The 15,000-nt window shown below is 57.7% G+C and overlaps 1 non-coding gene across 1 annotated transcript; it reads right to left on the reverse strand.

The window, feature by feature from the left end:
- Positions 1 to 3,467: 3,467 nt before the first annotated feature.
- Positions 3,468 to 3,586, reverse strand: LOC131062022 (5S ribosomal RNA). Its single transcript, XR_009110649.2, has one exon. It is a non-coding gene; the product is annotated as a 5S ribosomal RNA (ribosomal RNA).
- Positions 3,587 to 15,000: the final 11,414 nt, after the last annotated feature.

Consider the following 15,000-nt stretch of genomic DNA (forward strand, 5'->3'; position numbering starts at 1 on the left):
GGCCCGGTTGTTGGGTGCGCACCCACCTTGACGCGCACGAAGTCGGAAGTAGGGTTAATTGCTTGGGTGCGCACCTTCGCCAGGGTGGGCACCTTGGTGCGCATGCCTTGCCTGGGCTGCGCACCAGGGCGGGCTCAAGATGGCACCCGCGTTCCATTTTTTTCACTATCTTTCAAAACGAAAATTTTAAAATCTCATGTTTTTTTGCCTTTTCTGGAAATTAGTGAAGGCAGCGCATCAAAGGTGCGCACCTCGCTGCCCACCACGGTGCGCAACGCCGGTGGGCACCCGGGAGTGCTTCGAAGTGTGCTCCAAGGTGCTGCGTGCACGTTGTCGAAGCCCAGTTTGCCCCGGGTGCGCACCTCGCGTGCACCTTCGTCGGGGTGGGCACCTTGGCTGGGTTTACCCCGGTTGCGCTCCGAAGCGGGGTTATTGGAGCGCCCCCTCTTTTTTTGTCAGATCATTTGGTGGGGTTTCTCGCATTGGCTCTTCCCAGGCCCGGTTGCCACCCTGGCACGCACGAAGTCGGAAGTAGGGTTAATTGCCCGGGTGCGCACCTTTGCCAGGGTGGGCACCTTACCTGGGCTGCGCACCAGGGCGGGCACAAGATGGCACCCGCGTTCCGTTTTTTTCACTATCTTTCAAAACGGAAATTTTAAAATCTCCTTTTTTTTTGCCTTTTGTGGAAATTAGTGAAGGCAGTGCATCAAATGTGCGCACCTCGCTGCCCACCTTGGTGTGCTCTGAGGTGCCCACCACGGTGAGCACCCGAGAGCGCTACGAAGTGTGCTCCAAGGTGCGGCGTGCACGTTGTCGGAGCCCAGTTTGCCCCGGGTGCGCACCTCGCCTGCACCTTGGCCAGGGTGGGCACCTTGGCTGGGTTTGCCCAGGGTGCGCTCCGAAGCGGGGTTACTGGAGCGCCCCCTCTTTTTTTGTCAGAGCATTTGCTGGGGTTTCTCGCATTGGCTCTTCCCAGGCCCGGTTGTTGGGTGCACTCCCACCCTGGCGCGCGCGAAGTTGGAAGTTGGGTTAATTGCCCGGGCGCGCACCTTCACGAGGGTGGGCACCTTGGTGCGCACACCTTGGCTGGGCTGCGCACCAGGGCGGGCTCAAGATGGCACCAGCATTCCCTTTTTTTCACTATCTTTCAAAACAGAAATTTTAAAATCTCATTTTTTTTTGCCTTTTATGGAAATTAGTGAAGGCATCGCATCAAAGGTGCGCACCTCGTTGTCCACCTTGGTGCTTCGAGGTGCCCACCACGGTGCGCAACGCTAGTGCGAACCCGGGAGCGCCCCGATGTGTGCTCCAAGGTGCGGTGTGCACGAAGTCGGAGCCCGGTTTGCCCCGGGTGCGCACCTCGCGTGCACTTTCGCCGGGGTGGGCACCTTGGTGCGCACAACTTGGCTGGGTTGCGCGCCCTGGTGGGCACCATGGTGTGCACCAAGGAGCGCTGCGAAGTGTGCTCCAAGGTGCGGCGTGCACGAAGTCGGAGCCCGGTTTGACCCGGGTGCGCACCTCCCGTGCACCTTCGCCGCGGTGGGCACCATGGAGTGCACGAAGTCGGAGCCCGGTTTGCCCCGGGTGCGCACCTCGCGTGCACCTTCGCCGGGGTGGGCACCTCGGCTGGGTTGTGCGCCCTGGTGGGCACCATGGTGCGCACCAAGGAGCGCTCCGAAGTGTGCTCCAAGGTGCGGCGTGCACGAAGTCGTAGCCCAGTTTACCCCGGGTGTGCACCTCACGTGCACCTTCGCCGGGGTGGGCACCTCGGGGGGGTTGCGTGCCCTGGTGGGCACCATGGTGCGCACCAAGGAGCGCTCTGAAGTGTGCTCCAAGGTGCGGCGTGCACGAAGTCAGAGCCCGGTTTGCCCTGGGTGCGCACCTCGCGTGCACCTTCACCGGGGTGGGCACCATGGCGTGCACGAAGTCGGAGCCCGGTTTGCCCCGGGTGTGCACCTTCGCCTGGGTGGGCACCTCGGCTAGGTTGCGCGCCCTGGTGGGCACCATGGCGCGCACTAAGGAGCACTCCGAAGTGTGCTCCAAGGTGCGGCGTGCACGAAGTCGGAGCCAGGTTTGCCCCGGGTGTGCACCTCACGTGCACCTTCGCCGCAGTGGGCACCTTGGCTGGGTTGGGCACCATTGAGCGCTCCGAAGTGTGCTCCAAGGTGCGCACCATGGCCCTCCAAGGTGCGCAGCATGGCGTGCACAAAGTCGGAGCCCGGTTTGCCCCGGGTGCGCACCTCGCGTGCACCTTCGCCAGGGTGCGCACCTTGGTGCGCATACCTTCTCAATGTTTTTTTGCCTTTTCTGGAAATTGGTGAAGGCAGCGCATCAAAGGTGCGCACCTCGGTGTGCTCCGAGGTGCGAACCCGAGAGCGCTCCGAGGTGCGCACGAAGTCAAAAGTCGGGTTAATTGCATTGTTTTCCCCGGGTGCGCTCCGAGGTGCGCAACATCGGTGCGCACCAAGGAGGGCTCCGAAGTGTGCTCCAAGGTGTGCACGATGGCGTGCACGTCTGGTATGCACGATTCGGAGCTCGGTTTGCCCGGGGTGCGCACACCTTGGCTGGGTTGCGCACCTTTTGTGCGCTCCAAGGTGCGCACGAAGTCGGAGCTCGGTTTGCCCCGGGTGCACACCTTCACCAGGGTGCGCACCTTGATGCGCACACCTTGGCTGGGCTGCGCACCTTGGTGGGCGCCATGGTGCGCACCTTTCGTGCGCTCCAAGGTGCACACGAAGTCGGAGCTCGGTTTGCCCCAGGTGCGCACCTTGGTGGGCGCCATGGCGCACTCCGAGGTGCCCAAGATTGGTGCGCACTAAGGAGCGCTCCGAAGTGCGCTCCAAGGTCCGCAGGTGCACGCGAAGTCGAAAGTTGGGTTAATTGTCCAGTTTGCCTCGAGTGCGCACCTTGGGTGCACCTTCGCCAGGGTGGGCGCCTTGGTGCGCACACCTTGGCTGGGCTGCGCACCCGGGCGCGCACACCTTGGCACCTGCGTTTCCTTCATTTAAATTTTTTTTTTTTACAATCTCTCAAGTGGGAAATTCTATAATCTCAACTTTTTTTGCCTTTTCAGGAAACTTTTCAATGGAGCGCATCATTGGTGCGCTTCGAAGTGTGCTCCAAGGTGCGCACCTCTGGTGCGCTCCAAAGCTCTCTCTAGCTGCGTGCACTTGCCCCGGGCGCGCACCCAGCCCCGCCCAGCTTCGCTCACCTGTCCCGGGCGTCTGGTGCGGAACCTTAGAGTAAGAAACATCACCGTGCACCTTGGCCAATGTGCGCGACTCGACTGAGCGCGCACTGGCTGAGGTGCACACCGATTTCACTTGGGTGCGCGCGCAGCACCTCGGGTGCACCGGGGTGCGCGCACAACGCCCGGGTTGCACCGTGGCCTGTGTGCTCGGGGCGCCTCGGGTGCGCGCAAAAGGTTAATTCAAATAGCATTGCGACGCCCGGCGAAAAACTAAAAAAGGGTGCAACACCGAGACTTCCCGGGAGGTCACCCATCCCAGTACTACTCCGGCCCAAGCGCGCTTAACTGCGGAGTTCTGATGGGATCCAGTGCACTAACGCTGGTATGATCGCACCTGTTATGAGCTTGTCGCAGTGTGTACTTAGCAAACCGCGACCCACGTGCGAATCCACCCCGGCCACCCACCCCCGTCGACGTGCACACCCTCCCTCGCCAAGTGCGCCCCGTTCGCCAAGTGTGAGCCCTACCCGGGGGCACGCACCTTGCTAGGGTGTCAGATGTGCACCCGGCCCGGCCTACGTGCGTGCACCCTGACGGGGCGTCGTGTGTGTGCAGTGTCCCGTCTGCAACGCGGTGCCCACACACCACCTCGGGCGCAACGACCTGCGCTCACTTGTGGGTCGAGTGCACCTTGGTGCATGTTCGGGGCGCCTCGGGTGCACGCTCGATCTTGCCCCGGTGCACCAAGGCGCTCAGTTTGCCCCGGGTGCACACTTGGTGCAAGGTGGGCACCCAAAATAGGGATCAAGCACCAAAACAAAAGTTTCGGGATGCAAAATGGGACCCAAGGACCACAAATGCGTTCCAAGACCCATGATGGGTCCACAAGAACAAAAATGTGTTCCGAGACTTAATAAACAAATATTGGGTTTTAGGAGAAGAAACATGCTTTGATGCCCAAAACGAGAATCGACCCCGAAAAGGCCACAGAACAAAAGTGGGATGCGAGACAAAAAAAAATGGGACTCGAGGACCAAAATTGGGTTCCCAGGTCGAAGACAGGGCAACCGGACAAGAAACGACCTCTAAGGCTCGAAATGAGTCCCGACGACTAAAACTTGACAAGAAGCACCCATCAGGCACCCAACTCGACACCCATGGGATGCCGACCCACCCGGGCTTCCACCTAGCACACCTTCGCACCCACCCACCCTGGAACCCAACCTCGCACCCAACTTAGCACCTTTGAACCCACATTTGCACTCACCCTGACCCTGGCACCTTGGAACCCACATTGGCACTCACCTTGACCCTGGCACCCACCTTTGCACTCACCTTGGGACCCACCCTGGCTCTCACCTCGACACCCACCCGGACACCCACCCAGACACCCACCTTGGTTCCTTGGCACCCACCTTGGATCCTTGACACCCACCTCGACACCCACCTTGGCACACAACTTGGCTACTTGCCACCCACCTTGGCTCCTTGACGCCCACCCCGACAACCACCCCGTGACCTACCCTGGCTAGGGTTGGTGCACACCCACCCTGGTGCCCACCTTGGCACCCACCCTATGACCCACCTTGGCACGCACCTTGGCACCCACCCACCCTAGCACCCAGCCTATGACCGGCCTTGGAACCCAACCTCACACCCGTCTTGGCCAGTGTGGGTGCGCACCCATCCTGGCACCCACGTTGTGACACACCCTTTGACCCACGCACCCTAGCACCCATGTTGGCACCCATCTTGGAACCCAACCTAGCAACTTGGCACCCACCTCGTGACCCACCTTGGCATCCACCATAGTAGTCGCCCACTTGGCACCCACCTTGGAACCCAACTTGGCACCCACCTCGGCACCCACCTTGACACTTGTGGACCCACCTTGCCACTCACCCTAGCATCGACCCATCCTAGCACCCACCCTGGCACCTTTGCACCCTAGCACTCACCCATCCTAGCACCTAACCTGTGACCCACCTCGACACTCACCCTCGCACCCACCTTGGAACCCAACCTAGCACCCACCCACCCTGACACCCACCCTAGCACCTACCCACCCTTGCACCCACCCTGTGACCCATCTTGGCACCCACCCATCCTACCACTCAACCTATCACCCACCTTCTCACCCACCTTGGCATCCACCTTAGCACCCACCCACACTGGCACCTTGGCACCCACCTCGGGCAAGGTGGGTGCACACCCACCCTGGCACCTAATTTAGAACCCATCGAGCATGTTACCCACCTTGGCACCCACATTGCAGCCCACCCTAGTACCCACCCTATGACCCACATTGGCATCCACACCCTAGCACCCAGGCACCTCGACACCCGCCTTGACACCCACCCTAGCACTGAACCTGTGACCCACCTTGGAACTCACCCTAGAACCCACCCACCCTGTGAACCACCTTGGCATCCACCTTAGCACCCACCCACCTTGGCACCCACTCTAGCACTCATCCTGGCACCCACGTTGTGACACACCCTTTGACCCACGCACCCTAGCACCCACGTTGGCACCCATCTTGGAACCCAACCTAGCAACTTGGCACGCACCCCGTGACCCACCTTGGCATCCACCATAGTAGTCGCCCACTTGGCACCCACCTTGGAACCCAACTTGGCACCCACCTCGGCACCCACCTTGACACTTGTGGACCCACCTTGCCACTCACCCTAGCATCGACCCATCCTAGCACCCACCCTGGCACCTTTGCACCCTAGCACTCACCCATCCTAGCACCTAACCTGTGACCCACCTCGACACTCACCCTCGCACCCACCTTGGAACCCAACCTAGCTCCGACCCACCCTGACACCCACCCTAGCACCTACCCACCCTTGCACCCACCCTGTGACCCATCTTGGCACCCACCCATCCTACCACTCAACCTATCACCCACCTTCTCACCCACCTTGGCATCCACCTTAGCACCCACCCACACTAGCACCTTGGCACCTTCGCACCCAATTTAGAACCCACCGAGCATGTTACCCACCTTGGCACCCACATTGCAGCCCACCCTAGTACCCACCCTATGACCCACATTGGCATCCACACCCTAGCACCCAGGCACCTCGACACCCGCCTTGACACCCACCCTAGCATTGAACCTGTGACCCACCTTGGAACTCACCCTAGATCCCACCCACCCTGTGAACCACCTTGGCATCCACCTTAGCACCCACCCACCTTGGCACCCACTCTAGCACTCACCCATCCTAACACCCAACTTGTTACCCACCTTGGCACCCACCCTCGCATCCACCTTGAAACCCACCCTAGCACCCACCCACGCAGGAGCCCACCTTGGCACCCAACCTAACACCCACGCATCCTGGCACCCAACTTGTGACCCACCTTAGAACCCACCGTAGTACCCACCTTTGAACCCACTATATCACCAACCCACCTTGGCACCCACCCTATGACCCTCTTTGGAATCCACCCTAGCACGCACCCACCCTGGCACCCACCATGGAGCGCACCCTAGCACCCACCCACCTCGGCACGCACCTCAACACCCACCTTGGTGTGCGCACTGCGCCAACCTCTCAAAGACCCTATGTGGTGCGCTCCAAAGTGTACACCTTTGGTGCGCTCCAAGGTGCGCACCTTTGGTGCACACCGAGGTGCACACCAAAGTGTGCACCGAGGTGAGCACCAAAGTGCACTCCAGGGTGCACACCAAGGCGCACACCTTTGGTGCGGTCAATGCAAACGAATTCGGAAGTTGGGGTCGATGTCCTAATCGCTGCTGCAGACTACACGTATGAGAATCGGACAAATAGCTTTATATAGGGGAGGTGTTGCGTTTGATGGGTCGACTCCCCTGGTTGTGTGCACTGCACCAACTTCAAAGACCCTGTCTTGTTTAAGAAGTCGAAAGTTGGGGTGGATGTCCTAATCATTGCTGCAGACTACGCATGTATGAGAATCAGACAAATAGCTTATATAGGGGAGGTGTTGCATTCGGTGGGTTGACTCCCCTGGTTGTGCGAACTGCGCCAACCTCAAAGACCCCGCATTGCAGAAGAAGTTGGAAGTCGGATTTTGGTGAGCACCAAGGCATGCACCTTTGGTGCGGTCAACGCAGACGAATTCAGAAGTTGGGGTGGATGTCCTAATCGTTGTTGCAAGCTACACATGTATGAGAATCAGACAAATAGCTTATATAGGGGAGGTGTTGGGTTTGATGGGTCAACTCCCTTGGTTGTGCGCATTACGCCAACCTCAAAGACCTTGTTTTCGTTAAGAAGTCAAAAGTTGGGGTCAATGTCCTAATGGCTCCTGCAGGCTACACATGTATGAGAATCGGACAAATAGCTTATATAGGGGAGGTGTTGGGTTTGATGGGTCGAATCCCCTGGTTGTGCGCATTACGTCAACCTCAAAGACCTTGTTTTCGTTAAGAAGTCAAAAGTTGGGGTCGATGTCCTAATTGCTCCTGTAGACTACACATGTATGAGAATCAGATAAATAGCTTATATAGGGGAGGTGTTGGGTTTGATGGGTTGACTCCCCTAGTTGTTCGCATTACACCAACCTCAAAGACCTTGTTTTCGTTTAGAAGCTGAAAGTTGGGGTCGATGTCCTAATTGCTCCTGCAGGCTACGCATGTATGAGAATCAGACAAATAGCTTATATAGGGGAGGTGTTGGGTTTGATGGGTCGACTCCCCTGGTTATGCGCATTTCGCCAACCTCAAAGACCCTGCATTGCGGATGAAGTCGAAAGTCAGAGTTTGGTGTGCTACAAGGTGTGGTCGAAGGTGCTCACCTAGGTGTGCACCTTTGGAGCGTACGAAAAAGTGCCCTCCAAAAGTGTGCACCTTTGGAGTGCACGAAAAGTGCCCTCCAAAAAGTGCCCTCCAAAAGTGCGCACCTTTGGAGCGCACAAAAGTGCCCTCCAAAAGTGCGCACTTTTGGTGCGCACCAAAAGTGCACACCAAGGCGCTGGTTCGGTCGTTGCAGGTGAGTTTGGAAGTTGGGGTCGATGTCCTGAGCAGAGGTACAAACTACACAGGTGTCGGAATTGGACAAATAGCTTATATAGGGGAGGTGTATGCTTCGATGGGTCGACTCCGCAGGTTGAGCGCACCGCGCCAACCTCAAAGACCCTATGGTATGGATGAAGTTGGATGTTGGGTCCAATGACCGATTCGATTAGTAGGTATGCTCATGAGGTCAGAATTTGGGTCCGATGACCTGCCATGTGTAGGAAGGTGAATGTTGGCACTGCACGTTGCAAGGTGAACACCAAGGCGCTGGTGCGGTCTTTTTAGTCAAGTTCGAAAGTTGGGGTTGATGTCCTGATCGGAGGTGCAAACTACACAGGTGTGGGAATCGGACAAATAGCTTATATAGGGGAGGTGTATGCTTCGTTGGGTCGACTCCCCGGGTTGAGCGCACCGTGCCAACCTCAAAGACCCTACGGTATGGATGAAGTCGGAAGTTGGGTTCGATGACCGATTCGATATGTAGGCATACTCACGAGGTCGGAATTTGGGTCCGATGACCTGCCATGTGCAGGAAGGCGAATGTTGGCACTGTGCGTTGCAAGGTGCGCACCAAGGCGCTGATTCGGTCGTTGCAGGCGAGTTCGGAAGTTTGGGTCGATGTCCTGATCAGAGGTGCAAACTACACAAGTGTGGGAATCGGACAAATAGCTTATATAGGTGAGGTGTATGCTTCGATGGGTCGACTCCCCGGGTTGAGCGCACTGCGCCAACCTCAAAGACCCTACTTTATGGATAAAGTCGGAAGTTGGGTCCGATGACCGATTCGATTAGTAGATATCGACAGGAGGTCGGAATTTGGGTCCGATGACCTCCCATGTGCAGGAAGGCGAATGTTGGCACCGTGCGTCGCAAGGTGCGCACCAAGGCGCTTGTGCCATCGTTGCGGTCGAGTTCAGAGGTTGGGGTCGATGTCCTGGTCGGAGGTGCAAACTACACAGGTGTGGGAATCAGACAAATAGCTTATATAGGGGAGGTGTATGCTTCGATGGGTCGACTCCCCGGGTTGAGCGCACCGCGCCAACCTCAAAGACCCTACGGTATGGATGAAGTCGGAAGTTGGGTCGGATGACCGATTCGATACGTAGGCATATTCGCGAGGTCTGAATTTGTGTCCGATGACCTGCCATGCACAGGAAGGCAGAATTTGGGTCCGATGACTGAGTTGATGGCATGCCATGCGCAGAAAGGCGGAATTTGGGTCTGATGACCGAGTTGATGTTGATGGCCCGCCATGCACAGGAAGGCGGAATTTGGGTCTGATGACCAATTTGAAGGCGTTCCATACGCAGAAAGGCGGAGTTTGGGTTCGATGACCGAGGCAAAATTTGGGTCCGATGACCTGACATACGCATGGAGTCTGACTCGGGGGCCGATGTTCGATTCGATGACTTGCATTGTGGGTAAAGTCGGAAGTTGTGGTCTTTGACCCAATTCGATGACTAGACTTCGACTGCTTGAGAACCGGACAAATAACATATATAGGGGAGGTATTGTTCTTGAGCATCCTCCCCCCATGCTCATTTATGTCGATTGATGCTGGTGCTCGACTGGTTGGAGCGCTCGGATGCAAAAATCTTGCACCAGGATTTATCGATTGTGATGGACACGGCAAGTCTCCTGATTGCTATGCAGGAGCTCATCGGGAATCTCTATGCAGCCTCGGTATGGACTCGACCTGCGGAATGTTTCGGCAATGGTAGTCACTCCAACACGTCCTTGTAGTGGCCATAGAGGTGATTCGACTAGAGCTCCAGTCTAGCTTTTGGGTTGCTTGGCGGACTGGTATAGCCACGATCGAGTTCCGGCCATGAACGTTTTAGATAGCTCTTGGGCTTTCTGGGATGGAAGTCGTAAGTTTGGGCTATTGTCCGATTTGATGACCATTCTTCGAATGTGTGAGAATCGGACAAATAACTTATATAGGGGACTGTGTTGTCTCACGCAACCCCCTCCGTGCCCCTCTATCTTGATCGATGTTGGTGCTTGAAAGGGTTGGGATCGCTCGGATTTATAAACGTGCACCACCATTTGTCGAGTGTGAGGGACGCGGCAGGTCTCCTAAATACTATGCGGGCGCTCTCTGAGAATCTCTATCCGGCCTCGACACAGACTCGTCTTGCCGAATGGTTTGGCACTGGTAGTCGATCCAACACGTCCTTGTTGTGGCCGCGTAGGCGATTCGATTCGAGCCCCCGTCTAGCTTTTGGGTTGCTTGGCGGATTTTGCCCTATCCGCAAGTGAGCTCGGTCCCTAAACATTCGAGAAACCCGATTGCTATGCGCCGACTCTCTTTCTTGCGAGCCTCCATCTAGCTTTTGGGTCTCTACGGAACGGAAGTCAGAATCTGGGACCGTTGTTTGATTCGATGAGGCAGACTACGGTTGTGCGAGAATCAGACAAATAACTTATATAGGGGAGGTATTGACTGGAGCATTCTCCCCCGTGCCCCTCTAACTCGACCAATGCTGGCGCTCGAACGGTGGTAGTGCTCAGATTTTCATTGAGCGCCAGCATTGGTCGATTTAGAGGGGCATGCGAGATTCCTGAATGCTATGCGAGGGCTCTAACGGAAATGCCTATTGGTTTCGGTATGGATGCAATTGCGAGAGTGGTTCGGCAAAGGTAGTTGTTCCGATGCGTCCATGTCGTGGCCAAATCGATAATTCGATTTGAGCCCTCGTATAGCATTTGGGTCTCTCGATGTGATTCCGCATTCCAGTCCCTTTGGGCACTGCTTGAGCCGCATCCCAGGGGGTTCCCTTCCCAATAATCTGCCTCGCAACCCGATTGCTATGCGGTGAGGCTCCTTGGCCGCCTCAGAACTATCTGTGTATCAGACGCATCACGGGATAAGGGGTTGGCAATGGTAGTCGCCCCAAGCGCATCCGATGCTTGGACCATTCCGAGGTGGCCTTGAAGCCTCTTCCGTCTAGCCGTTGGGTCCTTCTCACCACATCCCTTGCCTCGCACCGCGATTGCTATGTGGTGAGGCTCCTCGGCCGCCTTGGAACTATCTGTGTATCAGACGCATCGCGGGATAAGGGGTTATCACTGGTAGTCGCCCCAAGCGTGTTCGATGCTTGGACCATTTCGAGGCGGCCCTGAAGCCTCTTCCGTCTAGCCATTGGGTCCTTCTCGCCGCATCCCTCACCTCGCACCGCGATTGCTATGCAGTGAGGCTCCTCGGCCGCCTTGGAACTATCTATGTATCGGACGCATCGCGGGATAAGGGGTTGTCACTGGTAGTCGCCCCAAGCGCGTCCGATGCTTGGACCATTCCGAGGTGGCCCTGAAGCCTCTTCCATCTAGCCGTTGGGTCCTTCTCGCCGCATCCCTTTCCTCGCACCCCGATTGCTATGTGGTGAGGCTCCTCGGCCGCCTTGGAACTATCTGTGTATCGGATGTATCACGAGATAAGGGGTTGTCACTGGTAGTCCCCCCAAGCGCGTCCGATGCATGGACCATTCCGAGGCGGCCCTGAAGCCTCTTCCATCTAGCCGTTGGGGCTTTCTTGCCGCATCCCTCGCCTCGCACCCCAATTGCTATGTTGTGGGGCTCCTCGGCCGCCTTGGAACTATCTGTGTATCGGACGCATCGCGGGATAAGGGGTTGGCACTGGTAGTCGCCCCAAGCGCGTTCGATGCTTGGACCATTCCGAGGCAGACCTGAAGCCTCTTCCGTCTAGCCGTTGGGGCTTTCTCGCCGCATCCCTCGCCTCACACCCTGATTGCTATGCAGTGAGGCTCCTCGACCGCCTTGGAACTATCTGTGTATCAGATGCATCGCGGGATAAGGGGTTGGCACTGGTAGTCGCCCAAAGCCCGTCCGATGCTTGGACTATTCCGAGGCGGCCTTGCAGCCTCTTCCGTCTAGCCGTTGGGGCCATCTCGCTGCATCCCCCACCTCGCACCATGATTGCTATGCGGTGAGGCTCCTCGGCTGCCTCGGAACTATCTGTGTATCAGACGCATCGCGGGATAAAGGGTTGGCACTGGTAGTCGCCCCAAGCATGTCCGATGCTTGGACTATTCCGAGGTGGCCCTGCAGCCTCTTCCGTCTAGCCTTTGGGGCCATCTCGCTGCATCCCCCAACTCGCACCACGATTGCTATGCGGTGAGGGTCCTCGGCCGCCTTGGAACTATCTATGTATGGGATGCATCGTGGGATAAGGGATTGTCACTGGTAGTCACCCCAAGCGCGTCCGATGCTTGGACTATTTCGAGGCGGCCTTGCAGCCTCTTCCGTCTAGCCTTTGGGGCCATCTCGCTGCATCCCCCACCTCGCACCACGATTGCTATGCGGTGAGGCTCCTCGGCTGCCTCGGAACTATCTGTGTATTGGACGCATCACGGGATAAGGGGTTGTCACTGGTAGTCGCCCCAAGCACGTCCGATGCTTGGACTATTCTGAAGCGGCCCTGCAGCCTCTTCTGTCTAGCCTTTGGGGCCATCTTGCCGCATCCCTCACCTCGGACCCCGATTGCTATGCGGTGAGGCTCCTCGACCGCCTTGGAACTATCTTCGTATCAGACGCATCGCGGGATAAGGGGTTGTCACTGGTAGTCGCCCCAAGCGCATCCGATGCTTGGACTATTCAGAGGCCGCCTTGCAGCCTCTTCCGTCTAGCCGTTGGGGCCATCTCGCCGCATCCCCCACCTCGTACCCCGATTGCTATGCGGTGAGGCTCCTCGGCCGCCTTGGAACTATCTTCGTATCGGACGCATCGCGGGATAAGGGGTTGTCACTGGTAGTCGCCCCAAGCGCGTCTGATGCTTGGACTATTCCGAGGCGGCCCTGCAACCTCTTCCATCTAGCCATTGGGGCCATCTCGCCGCATCCCCCATCTCACACCCCGATTGCTATGCGGTGAGGCTCCTCGGCCGCCTTGGAACTATCTTCGTATCAGACACATCGCGGGATAAGGGGTTGTCACTGGTAGTCGCCCCAAGCGCGTCCGATGCTTGGACTATTCCGAGGCGGCCCTGCAGCCTCTTCTGTCTAGCCGTTGGGGCCATCTCGCTGCATCCCCCACCTCGCACCCCGATTGCTATGTGGTGAGGCTCCTCGGCCGCCTTGGAACTATCTTCGTATCGGACGCATCGTGGGATAAGGGGTTGTCACTGGTAGTCACCCCAAGCGCGTCCGATGCTTGGACTATTCCGAGGCGGCCCTGCAGCGTCTTCCGTCTAGCTGTTGGGGCCATCTCGCCGCATCCCCCACCTCGCACCCCGATTGCTATGCGGTGAGGCTCCTCGGCCGCCTTGGAACTATCTTCGTATCAGACACATCGCGGGATAAGGGGTTGTCACTGGTAGTCGCCCCAAGCGCGTCCGATGCTTGGACTATTCCGAGGCGGCCCTGCAGCCTCTTCTGTCTAGCCGTTGGGGCCATCTCGCCGCATCCCCCACCTCGCACCCCGATTGCTATGTGGTGAGGCTCCTCGGCCGCCTTGGAACTATCTTCGTATCGGACGCATCGCGGGATAAGGGGTTGTCACTGGTAGTCACCCCAAGCGCGTCCGATGCTTGGACTATTCCAAGGTGGCCCTGCAGCCTCTTTCGTCTAGCCGTTGGGGCCATCTCGCCGCATTCCCCACCTCGCACCCCGATTGCTATGTGGTGAGGCTCCTCGGCCGCCTTGCAACTATCTTCGTATCAGACGCATCGCGGGATAAGGGGTTGTCACTGGTAGTCGCCCCAAGTGCATCCGGTGCTTGGACTATTCCGAGGCGGCCCTGCAGCCTCTTCCATCTAGCCATTGGGGCCATCTTGCCGCATCTGTCACCTCGCACCCCGATTGCTATGCGGTGAGGCTCCTCAACTGCCTTGGAACCATCTTCGTATCGGACGCATCGCGGGATAAGTGGTTGGCACTGGTAGTCGCCCCAAGCGCGTCCGATGCTTGGACCATTCCGAGGCGGCCCTGAAGCCTCTTCCGTTTAGCCATTGGGGCCTTCCCACCCCATCCCTCACCTCGCACCCCTGATTGCTATGCGGTGAGGCTCCTCGGCCGCCTTGGAATCATCTGTGTATCGGATGCATCGTGGGATAAGGGGTTGGCACTGGTAGTCGCCCCAAGCGCGTCCGATGCTCGGACCATTCTGAGGCAGCCCTGAAGCCTCTTCCGTCTAGCCGTTGGGGATTTCTCATCCCATCCCTCGCCTCGCACCCCGATTGATATGCGGTGAGGCTCCTCGGCTGCCTCGGAACTATCTGTGTATCAGACGCATCGCGGGATAAGGGGTTGGCACTGGTAGTCGCCCCAATCACATCCGATGCTTGGACCATTCCAAGGTGGCCCTACAGCCTCTTCCGTTTAGCCGTCGGGGCCTTCCCGCCGCATCCTTCGCCTCGCATCCCGATTCCTATGCGGTGAGTCTTCTCGGCCGCCGCGGAACTATACCTGTTATCACTACTGCATCCTTCGGCTGGTAACCTCCTCTGCCGCCTTGGAACGTTCTCTTTGTCGGATGCGTCGCGGGATAAGGGGTTGGCACTGGTAGTCACCCCAAGCGCGCCCGATGCATAGACTGCTCTGAGTCGACCTTGCTTGCAGCCTTTCACATGCATAGACCTCTCTGAGTCGACCCTGCAGCCTCTCACGTTTAGCCTTTGGAATCTCGCCTCACAACATGATTGCTATCCTTACTAGCATTTCTGCCATTGTTCTCGATCTTTGGCATGTTCCTTCGTTGCAATTGGATATATATCTCCGTTTATACGCTCAGGCTTCTCCCACCTATTCAGCGCTGTCCCACTCTCAGCACTCTCGTGGTC

This window comes from Cryptomeria japonica, chromosome 2 (genome assembly GCF_030272615.1).
Source record: "Cryptomeria japonica chromosome 2, Sugi_1.0, whole genome shotgun sequence".
Lineage (NCBI taxonomy): Eukaryota > Viridiplantae > Streptophyta > Pinopsida > Cupressales > Cupressaceae > Cryptomeria > Cryptomeria japonica.